We start from the raw sequence: 20,918 nt of genomic DNA, 5'->3' as shown, positions 1-20,918 counted from the left end.
CTTTGTTACGGAAATATCATGACGGTGTATGCAGACAGCATTGCCTCTGAGACCGGCAGAGTGAAAGCGGAGAATTCTGCTAAGGGCCTGTGGTTCTCCTTGCTGCATGACAAATGCTTGGAAAACTTAGTTGGAGCGGCCTTCGCCGAAATGAAAGCAGGATTTATTTAATCCCCAGCAAGCTGGCTCCTTACATTCAGTTCAGTCATTCACGCTAAATCATTTAAGTGTTTCCCTGACCATCAAAATAGTTCCTAGTAGATAAAAATGGAAAAAGAAGGGGGGAATTAAATGGGATATTCCACAATTTTAGCTATGTTTAAATTTCTTTAGGCAATGCCATAAATTGTACGTACTACTCTAATCTGAACAAATCTGTAGTTCCAGATACCCATGAGGCCAAGGAAGGAGGACCACAAGTTCAAGGCCTAGGAAGGGTAGGCAGTAAGTTCAAGGCCACTTCGGCAACTTAATGAGACTCTTCTTCAAATCCAAAAGGACAGTGATTATAGCTCAGTAAAATGCTTACTTGGCATGTCCAAAACCCCACGCTCATTCTCCAGAAATACAAATAAATTTATGACTACTACCTAACCTTAAGGCCTGTTTAGTGCAGTCATGAGGTAAAAGTATGAGATAAGAGTAGGCGTCACCAAAATTTACTTTAACACCAATAAAAGGAATCTAGCGAACTGGAGTGCCCAGTGGATGTGGGGAAACGAATAGAAATACAAATCAGTACAAGAATTTAAGAGACCATCCATTATATGAACCTTTCCCACCGACTGTTGAACATCAATCAAAAACAGAGTCAGGAAAAAAACAGAAGGAACTCAAAAACAGGTGGTGTCAAAGACAGGCCATCAAACTTCTTCTCAATTCACGCGTGTTAAATTCTGTCAATATCCCCCCCACCCCGTTTGTGAATTAGAACCACAGAACTGACCCATGTTATCTTTAGCAAGGATGAATAGTGAGAGCTCTTAGATCTTATGGACATAATCTTCAACCATTGTAGTCAAGAGTCTTTCTACTCTCTCCGGTACTCAGATAATGTTAGCCAAGGAAGACGCAACCCCTTCTCCCCCACCCCCCACTGCATCTGTTGTCTATAGTTTCAGCAGCCAAGAGACCATCTCTCCCTCCCATTTCTGAAGCCACAGGCCTGGTTCTTGCTGACCTGAGCTGAGTTGCAAGACCTTCAATTAACAGTCATCCGTGTGTGAGCCTCTGAGTTTTACTGGAGCCCCACAGTTTGGTTCAGGAGAGCTTTCTGCGACGAGGGCCCTTATCTGAGTGAGTCAGTACTGCAGCCACCAGTCATCCAATGTCGCTGTTTCTTCAAATGTGCCCAATATAGCTAAAGAAATATTTAATTTTACCTCATTTAAATTTGAGTAAAATAGACATGATTGTATATACAGTTCTAGAGTTTGAGTTGTAGAGAAAACCCACTGACTTCATAGCTTGGAGGATGGTTTTGGGGGAGTCACTCTCACGTTTCTAACTCAGGGACATGTAGATGCCAAGAAACAAAAAGCAGTAAACTTAACACATACTCCTCTAAGTACTCTGAACCTGAGATGCTAACAGCGTTTGAAGGGGGGGGGGGGGGTGTCGAACTTCCTGCTACATGGTTCACATCATGTAACATCCAGTTTTCCTGTTGCTTTGCTGTTCCTTAGTTAATATGGATGCAGAAGGGACTGTGTGGACAGCTCGCTGGGTCTGTAGGATGTGCTATCGCCAGCTTCTGTTAGGCACCCATTGCCTTTACTGCAAATGTTTATCGCAAACATTCTTCACGGAGGGCGTGGGGGAGGTCTCTCAATGTGTGCCAGGCTAACAGACTCTTCAGGGTTCCCACTAAGTAGCCCAGGTTCGAACTCCTAAGCTCTGCCTCCTGAGTGCTAGTGTTAGAGGTGCTCTGAACTCCTCAGTAAACTCTACACCCAGCCTGTACTTTTCAAAGAAAAACTCTAGCCCCAACCATAACCCCAAAACACCACAGGGTAGACCAAATTTAAGTTAATGCATTTTCACTGCAATGAGCTCAAGAAAACAAAATCATCATCATCGTCATCATCACCATCATCATCTATAGCCCCTGTTAGCATCAAACAATGATAATACTGCTATGGTGCTTACCTGTGTCAGCCCTGGCTACAGAGTGAGTTTGAGGACAGCAATGGTTATATGAGACCCTGTCTTTAAAAACCAAGCAAGCAAATATAGACAAATAAGAAAAAGAAAGGTTACCTTAAATGTTGGCACAGAGAGATAACTACCTTGGGCTCTGGTCAATGTTTCTGGTGTCACTAATAATACTAATAAGTTCTTTTGGCAATGGGTTCCTGGTTCTGGGAATCGAGTCCAGGGCCTCTCACACGCCAAGCCTAGGTTGGAACAGGGAGCCACACTTGCTATTCCTTTCTGTGTTTCTCCTCAGGGAGGCGCGCTGCAGTGAGTCCTTAGTAACTCCCGGCAGTGGGTTCTTTAAGAACAGCCTGCTGGATGACCAAGGGTGTTCCACGGCAAGGATACAAGAGCACCTGGAGAAGACAACTCTTCTGTTAGAGGGCATGGGAACCCCGAGCATTCTGGCAGGGGTTTTATTTACTGCTGAATATCAGAGCCCGGAACAGTATCTGACATCTGGGATACATTCAGTACGTATTTTTGAGTGCATATTGATGTGTTTCCCTTCGAATTTCAGGCAGGCAAGCATGAGATGAAGTCATTTCTTTAAAATCTTCATCAGTTAGAAGGCTTTTGATTTATCTTTAGCACTGTAGACAGGGTAGGGTCTCATTACAGATTTATTTAACTTACTCCTCTTGGATGCGAGCTGTGTCAAATCATGCGCATTTAGGCAGAAGCCATTTCTATACACTAAGAAACTCATGGCTTTGAATTTTGGCTCAATGTCGTCTCAGAACTTTAAAGTTTTGACTAAACAAAAACCTAGTTCCATGCTTGGAGTGAGACTCTAGTCTACTACAACCCATGAGACCTGGAGAAGTTACCGGCCATCTTCTGTCTCATCATTGTGTCCTGAGATGTGAACAGCCAGGGGAGCCTGAGGAAGGAGAATCAGACCTCCTTAGACTACAGAGTTAGTTCACAGTCAGCCTGCAACTAAGTAAGACCCTGTTTCAGAACACAAGGTAAGATGGCGGTCAGGAGGGTGGAACACTGTTACAGCTCCTATCTAACATGTATGAGGCCCCTGGGTTCAACCCCCACTATACAAAATACTATACATACATGCATACATACATACATACATACACACACAGTACATACATACATACAGTACATACATACTACATACATTCATGCATACAAACATACATACACACAGTACATACATACTACATACATACATATTCACACAGTACACACACATACTACATGCATGGATACAAACATACATACATATATACATACTCATAAATTTGTCTTAACAAATTTCCAAATAGAGAGCCCTAAAAGAGAAACATAGTTATTCTTTTCCTCCATACCTAAGTTCTTCCTTCAGCAAAATCTTACCTTTACTCCATGTCCTAAATTTATCCCATAATCTAGTACTCAAGCAAAACATCAAATGATTACACATGAATTTTTTGGGAGGCTTAGCACAGACCTAGCACACTCAAGACTCTAGGGCTTATCCCAGTAACTCACTGTTGCCCCCACAAAAAAACCGGGGAATCTCAGACCTGGAGATATGAAGGTATGAACTCAAGACCGATCTTATATGAGCAGTAACCGGGTCACAGATGAGAATGCTTTCTGAGGTGACCTTTCCAGAATGGTCGCTCACTTCTGTATTTCAGCCCTTCTCTTGTAATGGCCCCTGCTCATTCTCCTGCTGGGTGTCTACGGCCTTTCCTACTCTCTCTGCTTTTAGTACAACTCTGGACTTTATAGCCCCTCACAACCTGTGCTCCTGTTTCAAGTTCGCTAGAGAAGGTGAATCAGATCCTCTTTTCGTTAGGCATGGCTTTCTCTCCTCTGCCTCAAGTCCAAACTATTCTGATGACAAGGGAGGACCGTGATGTTCAGATATGGGCCAAGAACTCATCAATGGCATGGGGTTAGTTTCCAAAGACATACAAGGACTGTCACCTCTCCTAAAGGGTCATACCACAAAGCCTGCATTTGTTAGACTGATATACTGGAGCCAGAAATGGCTTCCTACTGTGTGTCAGTAATTCAAAGACCCGAGGAATACATAATTTATATAATCTTCCAGTCATTAACGTTTTTTGAATTTATTTATGGTATAATCAATGGTCTCTAAACACACCAGTTTAATTATAACGCTAAGATTTTCTCTGTTTATTTTTAAATTTAAATTTTTTTTTGCCTGTGCTAGGCATTTTTGATTCAACAGCAGCAATTTTAAGAAAGAAACACACACACACACACACACACACACACACACACACACACACACAACTTTCATGTTTTTGTTCTAGATCTAAGAGCCCTCTTTGCAGTGAAATGTTACTGGGCATCTATGTGTACAAACTTTAGTAGCTGCTTTCTTACAGTGTCCGGCACCTGCCAAAAATAATCTAATCTGACTTTGAAAACAAACAAATTAACAAAAACCAAAAGCAAAACAGAATAGAACTACCTCTTACAATGCTGCACATCGGACATTTTTATTTTTTTAAAGGAATGCTCCAACATCTAACACAACAAGGACACATGCTCCACTATGTTCATAGCAGCCTTATTTATAATAGGCAGAAGCTGGAAAGAACCCAGATGCCCTTCAACAGAGGAATGGATACAGTAAATGTGGTGCATCTACACAATGGAGTACTACTCAGCTATTAAAAATAATGACATCATGAAATTCTTAGGCAAATGGATGGAACTAGAAAATATCATGAGTGAGGTAATCCAATCACAAGAACACACGTGTATGCACTCACTGATAAGTGGATATGAGCCCAAAAGCTTGGAATACCCAAGATACAATTCACAGACCACATGAAGCTCAAGAAGGACGATCAAAGTGCAGATGCTTCAGTCCTTCTTAGAAGGGAGAACAAAATACCCTTAGAAGGAACAAAGAGTGGAGCAGAAACTGAAGAAAAGGCCATCCAGAGCCTGCCCCACCTGGGGATCCAGCTCAGATACATACAACCACCAAACCCAGTCACTACTGCTGATGCCAAGAAGTGCTTGCTGACAGTTGCCTGATATGGATGTCTCCTCAGAGACTCTGCCTCACTGACACAGATGAGGATGCTTGCAGCTAACCATTGGACTGAGAGCAGGGTTCCCAATAAAGAAGTTAGAGAAAGGACTGAAGGAGCTGAATGGGTTTGCAACCCCATGGGAAGAACAACAATATCAACCAACCAGACACCTCAGAGCTCTCAGAGAGTAAACCACCAACCAATAAGTACACCTGGAGGGACTCATGGCTCCATCCGCATATGTAGCAGAGGATGGCATTGTCTGGCATCAATAGGAGGAGAAGCCCTTGGTCTTGTGAAGGCTCAATTTCCCCAATGTAGGGCAATGCCAGCATGTTGAGCTGGAAGTAAATGGGTAGGAGGGGAAGCATCCTCATAGAACTGGGTGGGGGAGCATGGGGGAGAGAGGAACAAGGAAAGGGGATAACATTTGAAATGTAAATACATAAAATATCCAATAAAAAGAGAATCCATTATTATCTGTGCCTTCTGTAGGAGTCGAAATAATGTAACTGGAGCTAGGGATGTTCTCGGGTGGTAGAAGGCTTGCCCAGCACACCCGAAGCCAGAGTTTGCATTCCTAGCATTGCACAAACCCGGGATACTTTATTGTGGGGCCTTAACTGGGAGGCTGGGAGATCAGAACTTCAAGGTCATTCTCAGCCCCATGGTGAATTTGTGGCTAGCCTGTGCTTCAAGAGACACCCTCTAAAGCAAACAAAAGGAATGACAATAGCGAAATTGTTAATCTGAACTAGCATGGGAGAATGTGTCTCCCTCGTTTCCCTTTGTATCGCATGATTGTTACTTTTGTATTTTCTCTGTTTGATTTCATTGTAACTAAACTCTGTTATAGGGTAAGCTAAGCCATTTTCTCTTTCTCATTAAATTCCTGAGGTTAATCTTTCTAGTCTTGTTTAGGATTTTTTTTTTAAGGACATGGGAATTCCGTGTCCTTAAAAGAAAAAAATAACCTCAGCATTTCAAAGGCCTGCTTCAGATTTGTCTCGGAGTTGTGGAAACACAGGTGAAGAGAAAACCTTTCACTTTAGTGAGCATCTAGCGCAGAGCCACCTCTGGGTGTCATGGCTGCCCATTCGTTCTTTAATCCTGAGATCCTAGAAGCCCCAACCGGCGGCACAAACTCAAGCAATCGCCTGCCTCCATGGTCCCCAAACGTTTCTAGGCGGAAGATGCATAAAATGTAGAAAATGTGCTTGAAGAATTTCGAGATAGCATGGAGCGGTGCCTCCTTATGTATTTTGCGCCAGTTTAGCCTACATTTTTTTTTCAGAAAACTGCTCCCATGTCTACAGAGGCTGAGCTTTTGATAATACTTGACAGTGAAAAGATTTGTGCATGAATTTCTGATTTCCTAATTATAATAGCAACAACTCTAGTTCAACCTGTGTGACGTGTCACTTGTTTAGTTAACGCACAGTCCTTCCTGCTTCGAGCTAAGCAAAAGCCACTGACCTGAAAGGATGTGGTCAGTGCAAGCCCCTCTTCCCCTGAGGATTTAGAGAACTGGAGGTTTCCGTTGTTCTTTATCCTGATAGCATATGGATTGGCTTGCTTCTCTATTGCTCCTAAGGTATAGAGACAGAACCTGTGATTTTAGAGGAAACCCCACCTAAGCTGTCACAATTACCCTTCCACTATTCAGATAGGGCAAAATTATAAGTTTATTTCCCCAAGATGCAGTCCAACAGTCTACTTATTACGGCCTCCTCGACAGCGCACCCACAGGTGGTTTTGCCGTGAACAATGACTGAGAAGGCCTGTGTGGGCAAGTACAATAATTTGACTTTAGGAAGTCATTTTCTGAGCCAGCCTCCCTCCTGGAAGGGCTCAAGGTTATTATTGACAGAAATGAACCTGTGTGTTATGTATAACACAGTCTTAGAACACTGGCGTACACACTACTTCATGTTTTCTTGTTTAAGTGTTTCTTTGTTACGTGCCTTCAAGAAAAGGACTGTCTGTGGGGCCAGAGACAATTCTCAGCAGTTAAGAGCACTTGGCCACTCTTGCAGAGGGCCAGAATTTGACTCTCAGACCAGACATAGGGTGGATCAGAACCACCTAGAACTCCAGCTTTAGGGGAATCCAACACACACACACAAACACACACACGCACACACACACACACACACACACTTTTTAAAAAAAAATAAAAGAAAAATACATTTTCTACATGATGTCCCTTTCCTCCTTCAAAACAATTTGCTTTGTTTCGTTGGACAAGTTTTCTCTGTGTAGCTCTGGCTGTCCTGGAATTTGCTCTGTGGACCAGGCTGGCCTCTAACTCAGAGATGACATCTGTCTGGCTTTGTCTCCCGAGTGCTAAAGGTGTGTGCCACCACACATGACTTCCTTCTTCAAAATCGGATTTAAAATCTATTTTCTTCAATGAGAGAGATTTCCAAACAATTACCATAAGTTTCTGTCATGTTTTAAAATCATCTTAACATTTCAAATACTCTATAATTTTTGCTAGAACAGATATATTGTGTTCATGCTCATTTTTAATTGCGTTATGCTCTGCAGTGTGTATGAATTGCGACTCTTTGTGTGTGTGGGGGGGGCAGTCATAACCAAATCTCACAAATGCTGGAGTTTGCATTTAAAATTGTTTATTTATTGATTGATTTTCACTGAATCTAGGGTCTTCTGCAGGCTGAGCTAGCCACCCTTGAGGTACATTAACAGCTCTGTACGTTTTCATAGTACTTTGTTTCAGCTGGGAGCAGTGCAGTCTAGGTGTCCTGGGTTTCACTTTGATTCTGAGTTCTATTCAGTCTTCCCCTACCATTTATCACTGTTGACTAAGCAGCAAATGCATTTTCGCCAAAGGTGGGAAATGTTTATACACCTTACCGCTGGTCCCTTCATTAAAGATCACTTACTAGTATCTAATACTGTGCAGAGCCCCTTGAGACCAGGGGCAGAGGAGAGAGACAGAGCCCCGCAGTGTTTATGGCTAGAAGAAGATGCTCTGATCAAAGTATTTGAGGCCGGATGCTAATATGCTCTCTGGAGACACTGGGGTATCACTAGCTTGTCTCTCTTGATTTTCTCAGTAGCCTACACATTGCTGTTTACACAGTCAAAGGGCATGTAGGCTTCCCTGACTGTGAGAAACCCATGCTTTCTAAAGGAAGTGAACAGTGGATCACATATTCCCTTATTTTAACCTTGGAGCAGATCAGAGTAGACGCAGAGGTAAGGAATGCAGCCCGCTGCCAACTCCTGTTAAAGGAACACAATGTGCGGTCCTCCCCCGCAGCACTCTTTGATGTATTCCCTAAAATCTCTAGGTATGCCAGCTGTAAAGAGAAAAAAATCCATCAGATGAAAAGCTTGACAATAAATATTGGTGAAATTATCCTTGTCAGAGAAATGTGTGAGGGGCAAGCTCCTTTCATTCTGCTCGTTTCAGAGTTCTGCCGATATCACTATTAATACGTCGGCGTGTTGCATATCACTGACATGTAAGGACCAAGACAGTGGTAAAAGAAATGAGAACTAACATATCCTTTAAACCTAATTCCTTCACCGAAATCCCAGCTCAGGGAGACCAACTAACTACAGCAAAGCTGTGGTCATCCTAAGCCAGCACTGGAAAGATGACACTTGAGATTTGGGTCTTTTGAGGACAGTAAATAAAGAGACGTCTCCAGGTAATGGTGGTGCACGCCCTGAAGCCCAACACTCTGGGGGCAGAGGAAGGTAGGTCTCTGGAGTTCAAGGCCAACCTGTTACAGAGCAACGCCCTGGACCAGAGAGCTACACAGAGAATCCCTGTCTCTAAAAAACATAACTAAGTAAGTAAGTAACTAAGTAACTAAGTAACTAACTAACTGACTATCTGTAAAGCCTCATGCTTATGAAACATAACTTAGAACTTGCTGGTAGAGAACGCAGGAATAGTTGAACTGAAATAGAAGTCAACAGTAGGTCTCAAACTGAAAGAAAATATCTGTTCTGATCTATCTTCGGATGTATAGTCACTCAATTTATCAATTATTTATTTTTCTGTTTTAAATTTAGTCACTTGAAAGAAAGGTACTGGGGTACTCTGGTACTGGGGAATCCTGAACATAGGTACCTTGTCTGCGGATTTCCTTCTGTCTGATACCTGCTGTGTTGTTATACAGGGCCACAATTCTCCCCTCAAACCTTTCATTGTGAAGGCACGGGTTTGGAGAGGTGTGAGTAACTGTCCCTGAGAGGCACAAGCAGCAAGAGTCAGTCAGGAGTTACCTGATTGCCACAGTCATGGGTGACAGCGCTCTGGGGACAGAGGTGGGTTTCAAGGAAGTGGTTAAGAAAGATGGTCAGGAGAGCCAGGTGGAAAAGGCAACTTCCTTTGATGTTCCAAGTGATTCCTTCCTTAGTGTCAGCCCACCTCCGAGAGAGAGAAATGAAGTCCTTTTCCTTTGACCCTCATTGTCTACTGGAATCCTGCTATTCATTTCTCTTCTTCTGTTGGGCAAGTCTACAGGTTCTGCTCCTTATCTGCGATTGTATAGCTTAGGCTGCCATACAACTAGCTTTGGGGTAGGCTTGCCTCAAAGACAACATCCATACCCATGTATCCAGGTGCTGGAACTAGGGCGCACCAGGCGCCCTCAGACCCAGATGTCTCTGCCTAGAAACCTAAGTCTGACTGCTGTTTGCTTCTAGCCTGTGATTGGCTCTGCTGAACAATTCTCTCCTCTCTCTCTGTCTCTCTCTGTCTCTGTCTCTCTCTGTCTCTGTCTCTCTCTGTCTCTGTCTCTCTCTGTCTCTGTCTCTCTCTGTCTCTCTGTCTCTGTCTCTGTCTCTCTCTGTCTCTCTGTCTCTGTCTCTGTCTCTCTCTGTCTCTGTCTCTGTCTCTCTCTGTCTCTCTGTCTCTCTGTCTCTGTCTCTGTCTCTCTCTGTCTCTCTGTCTCTCTCTGTCTCTGTCTCTCTCTGTCTCTGTCTCTGTCTCTGTCTCTCTCTCTCTCTCTCTGTGCGTGTGTGTGTGTGTGTGTGTGTGTGTGTGTGTGTGTCTGAAATCCACGAGCATCCTTGCTCCATAGACTTTTTAAGATTTTTTTTTTCTCAGCCTAGAATCTTACCGGTTTGTCAGGGCTCCATTTGTTAGGTTCTGTCATGTGATGTAGCCGAGTTATGTGTCTGACCTGTGAAAAGAGAATATATTCTCATGGATCACCTTTCTTTAATATATTACACATTTCAATGTGAGATACGTATATTTTTCCATTTGCTCAGGATCCTAAAATACAACCAGTATGATCTGAATAGACAAAGAGAACTGACCAGGGAGCCAGCTACCAGCTCCAGAACTTCCACAGGAAGTCTTAGGGACCAAAGCCTGACCATGTTTAAAACCAGAACAATATGTGTGCACTTTTATTCATAGTTACAAAAACCAGAAGGCATCCAAATTCAACAAGACAAGCAGGATATCCCTACCCTACAGAATAGGTTTTGTCCAAATCACCAGAGACTTGGGAACAGACTAAAACCCAGTTTGGAACTCAAAATTTCCAACAGTCTGGGACCACAGCAGTCTTCGAAGTAAATTTAAATAAATAATGAAGTCATAAAGCAAGCAAACGCATGTGTTGTGCAATGCAGAAAATGTATCAACACTGCCCAGTTGCAGCTTCATGGTGCCAGCAGATCTGGACTTGGGTCAGAACCGAAGGCCAGGCTAACCCATAAGCAATATGACAGGAAAGAACAGGTTTCTGGGTGCTGCTTCTCGCTACTGGGGCAATGGCGGATTCTCAGAGCTAGTGTTGAAACAGTTCCCAGACTGCTCTAAACTGCTGTGAAGAGATTCTGAAGTCTCAGCCTAATTCCCAATCCACAGGGACAGTAAACTGTAAGAATGTCCCCGAGAACTAAAACCAGTAGAGGGAACTCCATCTGAACGGGAACTAAGGCGTGGCACTGTCAGGAATCACGGGAAAGGAGAATGGGTTGGGTACCGAAGGTTGTCGTGGTCGTTAGGATGCCCCGCAGAAGTGATCTTCGCTCCACAGGGCAGAACAATGTTCTTCTGCGACCCACCCAGCGCTGTGGCCACCGCCATTCTACAGTGAGCCTGACAGCAAGAGACTTTTTTACATTTGCTTTTCCTAGTACAGCCTCGTGTTGTAACGCTTGTGTGGCTGACCTCATTTTCTTCCTGTTGTTTGGGCCTCGCCTTCCACCCTGAACTCTGGGCTCTTTACCAGAAACCCTTGGCCTCGTGACCTCAGAGATCATGACTCTGAACGCCGCCATCATAACAATTAACCTAGTTATAGGGTTGCAGGCAGCAGGGCTTGGGCTCCTTCAGATACACTCATCCCACTGGGTGCTTTCTCAAGCCTGTCGCCTCAGGGACCAGCGGCCTAGTGCCCTTCAGATAACACAGGTGCTCCTGCTTTGGAATAATTAGGCCAGGAGAAAGAACATTCATAGAAAAGGCTTTTGTGCTAGCAACCAAAGACAAAGCATGTATTCAGCCGTGGACCAATCCAGTAGAGCAAGCCTGGTAGAGAGAAAAGAACACAAAACAAAACCACAACACTAGACAACAAGGGTCGCATTAAGCAACTCGGTTATCCAATAGCTTAGCTGCTGAGAGTGCAACCTTGGTCCAACTGGGTCTGGTTCCAGCCTGTGCTACACGACCCTGGGTATAGAACCTGACTGGTACCTCAGGTCCCTCCTCCACTACAAGGAGGAAAACGGATAGTTATGTTGAAAATCTTAAAATATGCTCGCTCACACAGCAGGGCGTGGGTCATGGTGGCACACTTTGAATCCTAACACCTAAGAAGTAGAGCCAGGAAGATCTTTGAGTACAATGCCAGCCTGGTCTACAGAGGGAGTTCCAGGACAGCAAGGGCTACACAGAAACCCTGGCATGTAAAACATAATATATATATGGTGTGTGTGTGTGTGTGTGTGTGTGTGTGTGTATGTATGTATGTATGTGTGTATGTATATGTGTGTATGTATATATGTATATGTGTGTATGTATGTATGTGTGTATGTATATGTGTGTATGTATATATGTGTATGTGTGTATGTGTGTACGCATATGTGTGTTTATGTGTATGTATGTGTGTATATTTATGTGTATGTGTATGTGTATGTGTGTGTATGTATGTGTATATGTGTGTATGTGTGTGTATGTATATGTGTGTATAGGTATGTGTATGTGTGTATGTGTATGCGTGTATATGTATGTGTATGTGTGTATATATATGTGTATGTGTGTTTATGTGTGTTTATGTGTGTGTGTCTGTCTGTCTGTCTCTGTGTGTCTGTGTGTATGCAATAACACATCAAACACACCTACAAGACTACAGGCACCTACATTCTTTACTATGTAGTCCAGACTGGCCTTCAATTCATAGTGGTCTGCCTGCCTCTGCCTCCCAAGTGCTCAGATGAAAGGCATGCTCTTTATAAAAATGTACAATGGTTTCACACAGTCTACCAAGCCATGTTCTCTACTTTTGACATAAAAGAAAAAAATCAGTTTAGTGACCCTGGCTGACTTTTGGAGAACTTATCACTGAAACTTCCTCACTGGGACATCAACCTGGCTTTTTGGAACATGAATATGCCGCTTCTGTGGTGGGTCATCTTGGCTCTCAGTGTGACACACTGGAGGAAAAGGGAATGCATGTTAAAGATTTACCGCCACCAGGTTGGCCTTTGGGTATGTCTATGGGGCATTTTCTTGACTCCTCTGGTTGTTAAAAGAGGGCCAAGCCCACTGTGGGCAGCGCTATCCTTATGCAAGTCTGGACTGTATAAATAAGAGTAGCTAGGCATGGCATGGAAGAAAGCCAGTAAGCAATGTTCTTCTGTATTTTATGTGTCAAGTTCCAGACTTGACTTCTTGCCTCGGTTTCCCACAGATGATGGACTAGACTCCACAAAATAAATAAACCTTCATCCTGCCCTCCCAAAAAAGAAAGTGTCCTTGCCTAGAGCACAGAAAGGAACCACCAGGAAGTCTTTTAAATTGTTAATCCTGGGGCTCTCTTCTACTATCTACCTTTGGCCAAGGAGAGGACGGAAACTGGAGAATGAGTTGGTTACATTGACCTGGATAGTGGAGGTAGACAGTGTGCGTAAGAGGAAGCAGAGGTCCCACTTCATCACAGACTGTGTGAAATCTGAGGTCAGAGTCACTCTTCCTGGAAATCACGGCAAGACTCCGGGATGCTACAATGGCTCTGAATGGAGCTTCTCAGCTTTGCTTACACGACAGCATCTGTTCTCTTGATCAGGGCTGTCCCAGGCGTGTGAGTGCAGAGGCAGACCTGGGGCCTTTCCCCTTGAAATGGCAGCAAGTTTAGTAATGGCAGACACCTTACTGGTAAAACTACCCCCCATCACCCCCACCTCCACTCTTCCACAAAGCTGTCAGGCTTCATATTGAGAGGCATGGCTTTAGCTATGTAATCACATACGTGTCTCAGGAAGTTGAGTTCATTGAGGGAAATACCTTCTACAACCAAAGAAGGTTAGGGTTAGCTGGGGGAAGTTGCTAGCCCATATCCAGGAAAGTGGTATTTATTCCTGTAAGCCATTAATTAATATTGAGGTGAGGTCACTTTAATGAAAGGGATTGTAGTCCGTGGTGCTTTTCTTCCAAAGTATTATCTGACAGGATGCCAATTATTCCATATTTTCTATGTTTAAAAAAGACTCCCCCCTGTGTATACTGCTACTAGACAGATTATATCCATTTTTAAAGGGTTGAGCCAGGAAAGAAGGGCTCTGATATAATTTTTTTAGTTTATTTAGTAGCCGTATTTGAGATGGCGGGTTATTATTAACTTCTAGGCAGTGGCTATCAACACAGTACAGCTTTAAAACATTTTTCATTCCTTTTTGTCGTTGTATCTGTGAACTTAAGTCAAACTCTCTGGCCTGGCAGCATTTCTGTTAGAACTTCAATACCTTTTGGCTTGAGTAACTGCACTGAGAAATCCTAACAGGGTTCAGACAAGCACGCGTTATTCAGACGCAGATCCGGAATCCAGACATACACAGACATGACTCAAAGGTTTTGCGCTCCCATAGTGCCCACGGACTGTCCTGCTGCACAGACAGCCTCTTAGCTCCAGCCGACATTCGGATTTACTATACGAAAATCAAGCTGTTTGGTGGGCTTTCTCCTTCACGTTCCCTCCCTATATGGGATATCAAGAGGACCGGCTGCTGCGAACAGAACCGGAGAGCTTTTTGAAAGAAGAAATGCAGGCGATGTGCAGAAGGGATGAAAGAGACCGAGCCCTCGCCGGTAATAGAGGGGGAAGGTCAGAACCTGCACGCTGTGTGTGGAAAGAGAGAGTGATGGATTGTGGGACAGAAGAAAGACCCGGTGAAAGGATTCTGTTACCACAAAAGGAAAAAAAAATGTTTCATATGCAGGGGGGGGGGGGAAGCACCATATAAACCAGAGAGGTTCACATTGCTGGGATGTGGTTCGATCCTCACATCTTTTCTGTGTATTGAGGGGCAGAAGTAAACTTGGATGGAGACAACACAGGGGTGTTTTCAGTGAAAAAAACAAAAAGAGGAAGAGGGGAAGAAGGGACCAAGGAAGGAAAGGAGGGAGGAACGGGAGGCCTTAGGATATAGAACAAGAAAAAAGAAAATTAAACAGAAATGAAGTTGAAGATTAAGGCCAAAATAGACATAGAAAAGGGTGGGGAAGGTTAGGTGGAGGGGAAAGGTTAATTAAAGGGAAATCCAGTGCTAGGAAGAGTAATTGTGTGCCCTTCTTTGTTTGAAGAGTCATTGTACCTTTAGAAAACAGACTACCAGGCAATGCATTCTAATATTTTGGGTGCAAACCCCTGAAATATTGAAATTTAGTTCTTTGAGAGGATGTCTGTATATTTAACATGCATAGTCTAAGATAAACTTTAGAGAGCACTAAATAGATTACAAAAAACAAAAACAAAAAACAAAAACCTATCCTGAGCTATATGTAGTTAAAATTTTCACAATGTTGTCTTCTTACAGAACTTGGAAGTGTTTACATTTAAATTTAAAACTACACGTAAAGTGCACACAAACTTTTCAACCTCCTCTTTAAGCCCACAGTAATCGCCCTGACTGAATTCCCTTCAGAGACCCTGTTTTTCTAAGTGTTTTTTTTAAATGACCAAAAATAGCTTTTAAATATTTCTAACCAGAAGGACAGCAACATTCAATCAAATTAATATTATCAGTGTGGCGATTATTTGAATATCTTTGATGTCAGAACCATTCCTCAGAATGTTAAAATTTCCCTGCCTTTGAAATCAAAGAATAGATACTTTTCTTTCTTACTGTAATATAAAATATAAATATTAAAATTTTATCAAAAAATTGAACACACAAAAGGAAACTGTAAACTTTGCCAAGGATTTTGATAAAAATTTAATTTGTTTTCAAATATCTTATCTAGGAAATATATAAAACATAAGCTAGCCGCCAGTGTGCTACCCATTTTACTGGTGTCTGTAGACAGGCCACGGTCGGCTGCTGGGTGTTCACCTCTGGACTGTATCTTCCAAAGGCTGCGGTATATATTATAATGCAGGAAAATGTCAGTCCTGAACTGGGAGAGTTATACCTCAGCTACAACCCTGCCTTTACCTGCTAGTTGTATAGCTTGTTCAACTTCTCCTCTCTTTTAAACTTGGGAACGTGTACCCTCTGGAGTTAGTTGATCAGGAGAACATTCTTTTAAATGAAGCAGGTAAAATACAAACAAAACCGAAAAAAACCTTTCAAGCATAGTTTAGTTACTTGCATGTAGAAAACAATTTCTTTCATTAATGGTTATTCTTCAACACATGGATGTCTCTTCTTTTAGTCTTTATTTCCTTAGTATCTGTTTCTTTCCTGTGTGTTACGTAGATTGTGCGTTATGTGGGTGTGTGTGCTGTGTAGACTGTGTTATGTATAAGTGTGTGCTGTGGAGATCGTGTGTTATATGGATGTGTTAGGCAGATGTATGATGTGTAGATGTGTGCTATATAGATGTGTGTGAATGCACTGTGATCAGAGGTTTGACATAAATTATCTTTTTCTATAATCTCCCACTTTTTAATGTCTCTCTCTGAAGCTGGAAGTCACCGTCTTCCTCGTTGGCTAGGCAGTGAACCCATAGGGGCGGCTCCTCTCCCTGCACTGGCGTTAGGGATGTGTCTCCCCACACTTGGCTTGTGTATGTATTCCGGAACCTGACCCTAGGTTTCACAGCAAGTACTTTACCTCTCCTCTCAATGATAGGAAGAAACATAAAATAAAAAAAGAAAGCATTTGCGTTTTCAAATCGAGCCCTTTTCTTTCATACCGGAAACCAAGCCACTCTGAGTAAAGATCTTGAGGGACATAGAATTCAGTTCAATAATTCCAAGCATTTGCTGTTTTGCACGCATTTCCCTCTAAATGGCATCCCATAAAGAGTTACCAATAGAAAAAAAAATGCCACAGGTCACATGGTGTGAGCCCAGCCCTTGAGAGCACCTGGATGTCTGGGCTAAGTAGACAGTTCTAGGTCAGCCCTGGCCATATAACAAAACTGCTTCCCAGATAGAACCCTCCAGACAACTTGTAACTGTAACGGACAATGATTTAGTCCTCAGATTAACACTTCAAATAGTAGGTGTTTTCCTGTTACAACTGTTATTATCCAATCCAGCAGGACCGGGGATGTCCATTAGGAGCGATGGGGTCAGCAGGTGAAGCTCGCTGGAACATTTTGTGCTCAGTTATAAGCTGTGCAGTTACTCCTAGGCCGAATTTGTAGCTGCTTGTGGACAGGAGTCTGAAGTTTTGAGGCTGGCTTGGAACTTAGTATGTAGTTAGTCCAGTTTTGCCTTTGACTTCAGATCCCCCCTGCCTCAGCCTGTCACGCAACGGCAGATTACAGATAGGAGCCAGCATCCAGCTCGAAAGACAAAGCATTTCTGGTTTTCAAGTCACTGAATCATTGCTTTCCCAGGAACCCAACATTCTGAGTTGCTGCTCACTTAGCAAATATAGAACGTGGAGTCATCACTGGAATGCTTTGGCCAGATCACCACTTAACCTCCCTGCCGAAGCGAGAGGCTCTCTTCCAAATCAAGCAGGAAAGGCCTGAAAGAACGAAAATAAAAGACACCGACTTTGCCAAACAGTGATGTCAGTAGTAAGGAAGTCGAGAGACAAAATGGAAGAAATGAATTTGGAAAGAAAGCTAGCCTTGTAAGGAGACAAATGGGATACAGAGAATGAAATGCTTTCAAGCAGCCTGATGGCCGGGTTTGAGATCGAGGGTCCTTGGAGGAGACTTGGGATTAGATTAGGTGAAGGAAGTAAAGAATGAAGGGAAGGAATAGAGGGGCCTGTATGTCTAGGGCTGGTGTCTTGAGAGAGAAAGGGCAGCCAGCAGCAGTGGCTGCAGCTGATGGATTGGCCTGTGCAAGAGCAGACTTGAAGGCTCCGTGCTGTGACAGTCACAGAGCACCTGACCCGACCATCCAAAGGAGTTACTTAAAATTACAGTTGGCTTCCCTCCTCCTTCTCCTCCCCCTCCTCTTCTTCCTCCTCCTCTTCCTCTTCCTCCTCCTCCCCTCCTCTCCTCTTCCTCCTCCTTCTCTCCCTCCTCTTCCTCTTTTCCCTCTTCCTCCTCCTCCTCTTCCTCCTCCTCCTCTCCCTCCTCCTCCCCTCCCTCCTCTTCCTCCTCCTCTTCCTCCTCTTCTTTCTCCTCCTCCTCCTCTTTCTTCTCTCCCTCCTCCTCCTCTTTCTCCTCTTCCTCCTCTCCCCCTTCCTCCTCCTCTTCCTCCTCCTTTTCTCGACTCCTGCTCAGTTCCTTTAAAGAGAAGGGAAATACAAATGACTCATTTACCGGATGTACTGTAGGAACTATTACTAGAAAAATAAAGAAAGGAAGCCCAGGCAAATGTAACTGTATCAGAAAGAAAAGGGACAAACTGGAGCTGTATTCCGTTAACCTGCTGTGACTTATCATGCACACTTCATTTTTTCTCCCAGCACAGAGTCCCTAGTACTATGTACGATGTCCACATACAAGTTTCTGTTGTGGCCATGTACAGAGAAAGCAGTGAGCATTCCCTTATATCATCTACCTTTCTGCCTGTCTGCCTGTCTGTCTATCTATCCATCTATTTATCATCTACCTATCTATCATCTGTGTCTGTCTGTCTGCCTGTCTATCTATCTCTATCTCTGTCTATCTATCCATCTATTTATCATCTATCTGTGTCTGTCTGTCTATTTATCATCTACCTATCTATCATCTGTCTATCTATCCATCTACTGTCTATCTGTCTATCCATCCAGCATATATCACATATATGATATACATATAATATATATATATTACATATATATTCTTTCATTCAGTTTCATCTGCTCCATAATGGTTTATTTGGTTCTAGTTTTCTTGGCTTTTCCTATTTTGAGGTGCTGGGGTCTAAACCTAGGGCCTTATGCATATCACGCAAATGCTCTACCATTGTATTATATTTCTAGGCCCTTAACTTGATTTTATATGTGTTCCTATTTTGACTGCTTTAAGCTTTAAGAAGGTTTATCCGTACTTCGAAAGTGCTCAGCTTACCTCCTCTGTAAGGTCTATTTTGGAAACGGAGCAGATATCACCAAAAGATAATGAAAAACAGTGCGACACATGACCACACCGAAGGAGAGGACAAGACAAGGTCCGGCTTGGCTGGTGATGAATTGTATCCAGTGTGGGAAAACTAAGACGGGATATAAATGCCAGCAAGTGGGAACCGAAGTATATTTGTGGGAGATTAAGTAAGAATCAGATACAGGCTAGGAGTGTGGTGACTCACTCTTCAAGGATATGAGCCTATGTTACCGATAGGCGTTTATGTGCTTGACGCGTATATGATGAGGTCCCGTGTGATTCTCTGTGTTAGTTTAAGAGATGGTCATAGCCTCTGTGGTATAAGTGTCCACTGGAACCTTGGACGTGTTTGGAGAAGTTTCAACACTCCTTCCATTTTCCCTGTCAGGTACTTCTGGGCCATGAGGGGGAGGATCTGTTAAACTCGTTTTGCAAGTTGGCACGTGATAAGTAGAATGAGATGACTTACTCCACTGAAGCAATTTCAAACATGGGTGGACTCTGGATATAGACAGACGGCAACCCCTGAGTTCTGCTGCATAAACAGTATGCCTTTTGTGCCTAGTAGAAAACTACAGTAAAATGCTACTCTGGTGGACACTATTTTAATTTTAAAATGGTATTATTGTATATATATACATATATGCATATTGTATATATATACATATATATATGCATATTGTATATATATATATACATACACCACACACACACACACACACACACACACACATGCAAATGCCACCATGTCCATGTGGAGGTCCTGTGGAGTTGGTTCCCTCCTCCCCCTTTATACCCAGGAATAGATCTCAGGTCCTCAGGCTCCCATTGCAAGCACGTAAGCCACTGAGCCATCTCACAGGCCCTGTGGGGGGATAGCACAGAGTGCTTCAGTGGAAAGACAGTGTGCCCCATGGCTGTTTGTAGACCCAACTCTAGGGCTGGATATCTCCTCTCTTCCCTGACGGCAGTGCAGCAAACAGGCTCTCAGTGACTATGTCTCCATGTCCCCAACACTACGTTTCCACCAAAGAAAATGTTTCAACCCAGAAGGTGGGGCAGAGCTTACTAAGAGAGAGCCGGAGAGGTTGGTAGAAAGAGATGAGAACAGAGTAGAACAAGCCGGGGTCCCTTTGTAAGTTGCCCTGTCTCCTGCTGTGATCTCCTAACCTGTCTCTGGTTCCGGCACCAATAACACCACAGGCAATTATATCTGAATGATGTGTCCGCAATGTCCTTGAGAGATATCATATTCCCTAGGTCTTTAAATTTTATTCCCAATGGCCGTTGTAAGTAATTTCTCCTAAAGAAGGAAATAACGTGCAAACCAAGGAATTCCACGGCCTTTATCATTTAGGATAGAGGGAACGGGAAAACACAGAGATGGGTTACTGGAAACCACCCCACCATTTTAGAGTGAGGGTCATCTCAGAAGGTATCAGAAGGCTTTAGCCTTCTGTCCTTGTAGTGATAAACATTATTCCTGGCAATCCCCTGTCACGGGGAAGGAAAGATTTCATCAAGGGACTAGGAAAGGTGACTTCTTTATAAGGACATGAAAAGTCAAGTGGGTATGTCAATACAACTTAAAAAGTTCAAGTTAAACTATATTAAAATTAATTATTTATAATTTTACTTTTGAAGTATGCATGAATATGAGTGTGTGTGTGTGTGTGTGTGTGTGTGTGTGTGTGTGTGTGTGTGTGTGTGTTTACCAATGAGGGCCAGAAGAAGGCATCTGATCCCATGAAGGTAGAGTTACAGGTTGGTGTGAGCCACCTGTCCTAGGAGCTGGGAACTGAACTCTGGCCCTTTTCGAGAGCAATGTGTCTTAACTGCTCCAGGCCCTATTGGAGATATTATCTGACACCGAAGAAACAAGCAGTTGGGTACTTTTTGGAGAGGTCTTGTGCTTTCTTTAGCACCAACATGCATTCTTATCCAAGATGAAAAGACATGTTCTTCCTCAGCCAGATCCCTAAGTTTCCTCACTTACAAAAGGGAAGAGTCCAGGGACTGTAAAGTTAGAGCACAGC

At 43.2% G+C, this 20,918-nt stretch overlaps 1 protein-coding gene and 1 long non-coding RNA gene across 15 annotated transcripts in view; one reads left to right on the top strand and one right to left on the bottom strand.

Annotated features, from left to right (window-relative positions):
- The window catches only part of Adgrl2 (adhesion G protein-coupled receptor L2), a 618,928-nt gene that overhangs the window by 379,721 nt on the left and 218,289 nt on the right, over nucleotides 1–20,918 (top strand).
- Nucleotides 1–20,918, bottom strand: part of LOC148006776 (uncharacterized) — a 68,318-nt gene that overhangs the window by 951 nt on the left and 46,449 nt on the right. Inside the window, exons 6-7 of one of the 2 annotated variants that reach the window (XR_015672670.1) lie at nucleotides 2,260–2,552; nucleotides 1,181–1,360 (exon numbers count right to left, since the gene is read on the bottom strand). This is a non-coding gene — a long non-coding RNA (uncharacterized LOC148006776). Of the gene's footprint in view, nucleotides 1–1,180; nucleotides 1,361–2,259; nucleotides 2,553–10,324; nucleotides 10,388–20,918 lie in introns of those variants that run through there. The other variant, XR_015672668.1, reaches the window with a different exon arrangement.

This window comes from Rattus norvegicus, chromosome 2 (assembly GCF_021556685.1).
Source record: "Rattus norvegicus strain SHRSP/BbbUtx chromosome 2, alternate assembly SHRSP_T2T, whole genome shotgun sequence".
NCBI classification, from domain to species: Eukaryota; Metazoa; Chordata; class Mammalia; order Rodentia; family Muridae; genus Rattus; species Rattus norvegicus.
This window is presented reverse-complemented; position numbering and strand designations above follow the sequence as displayed.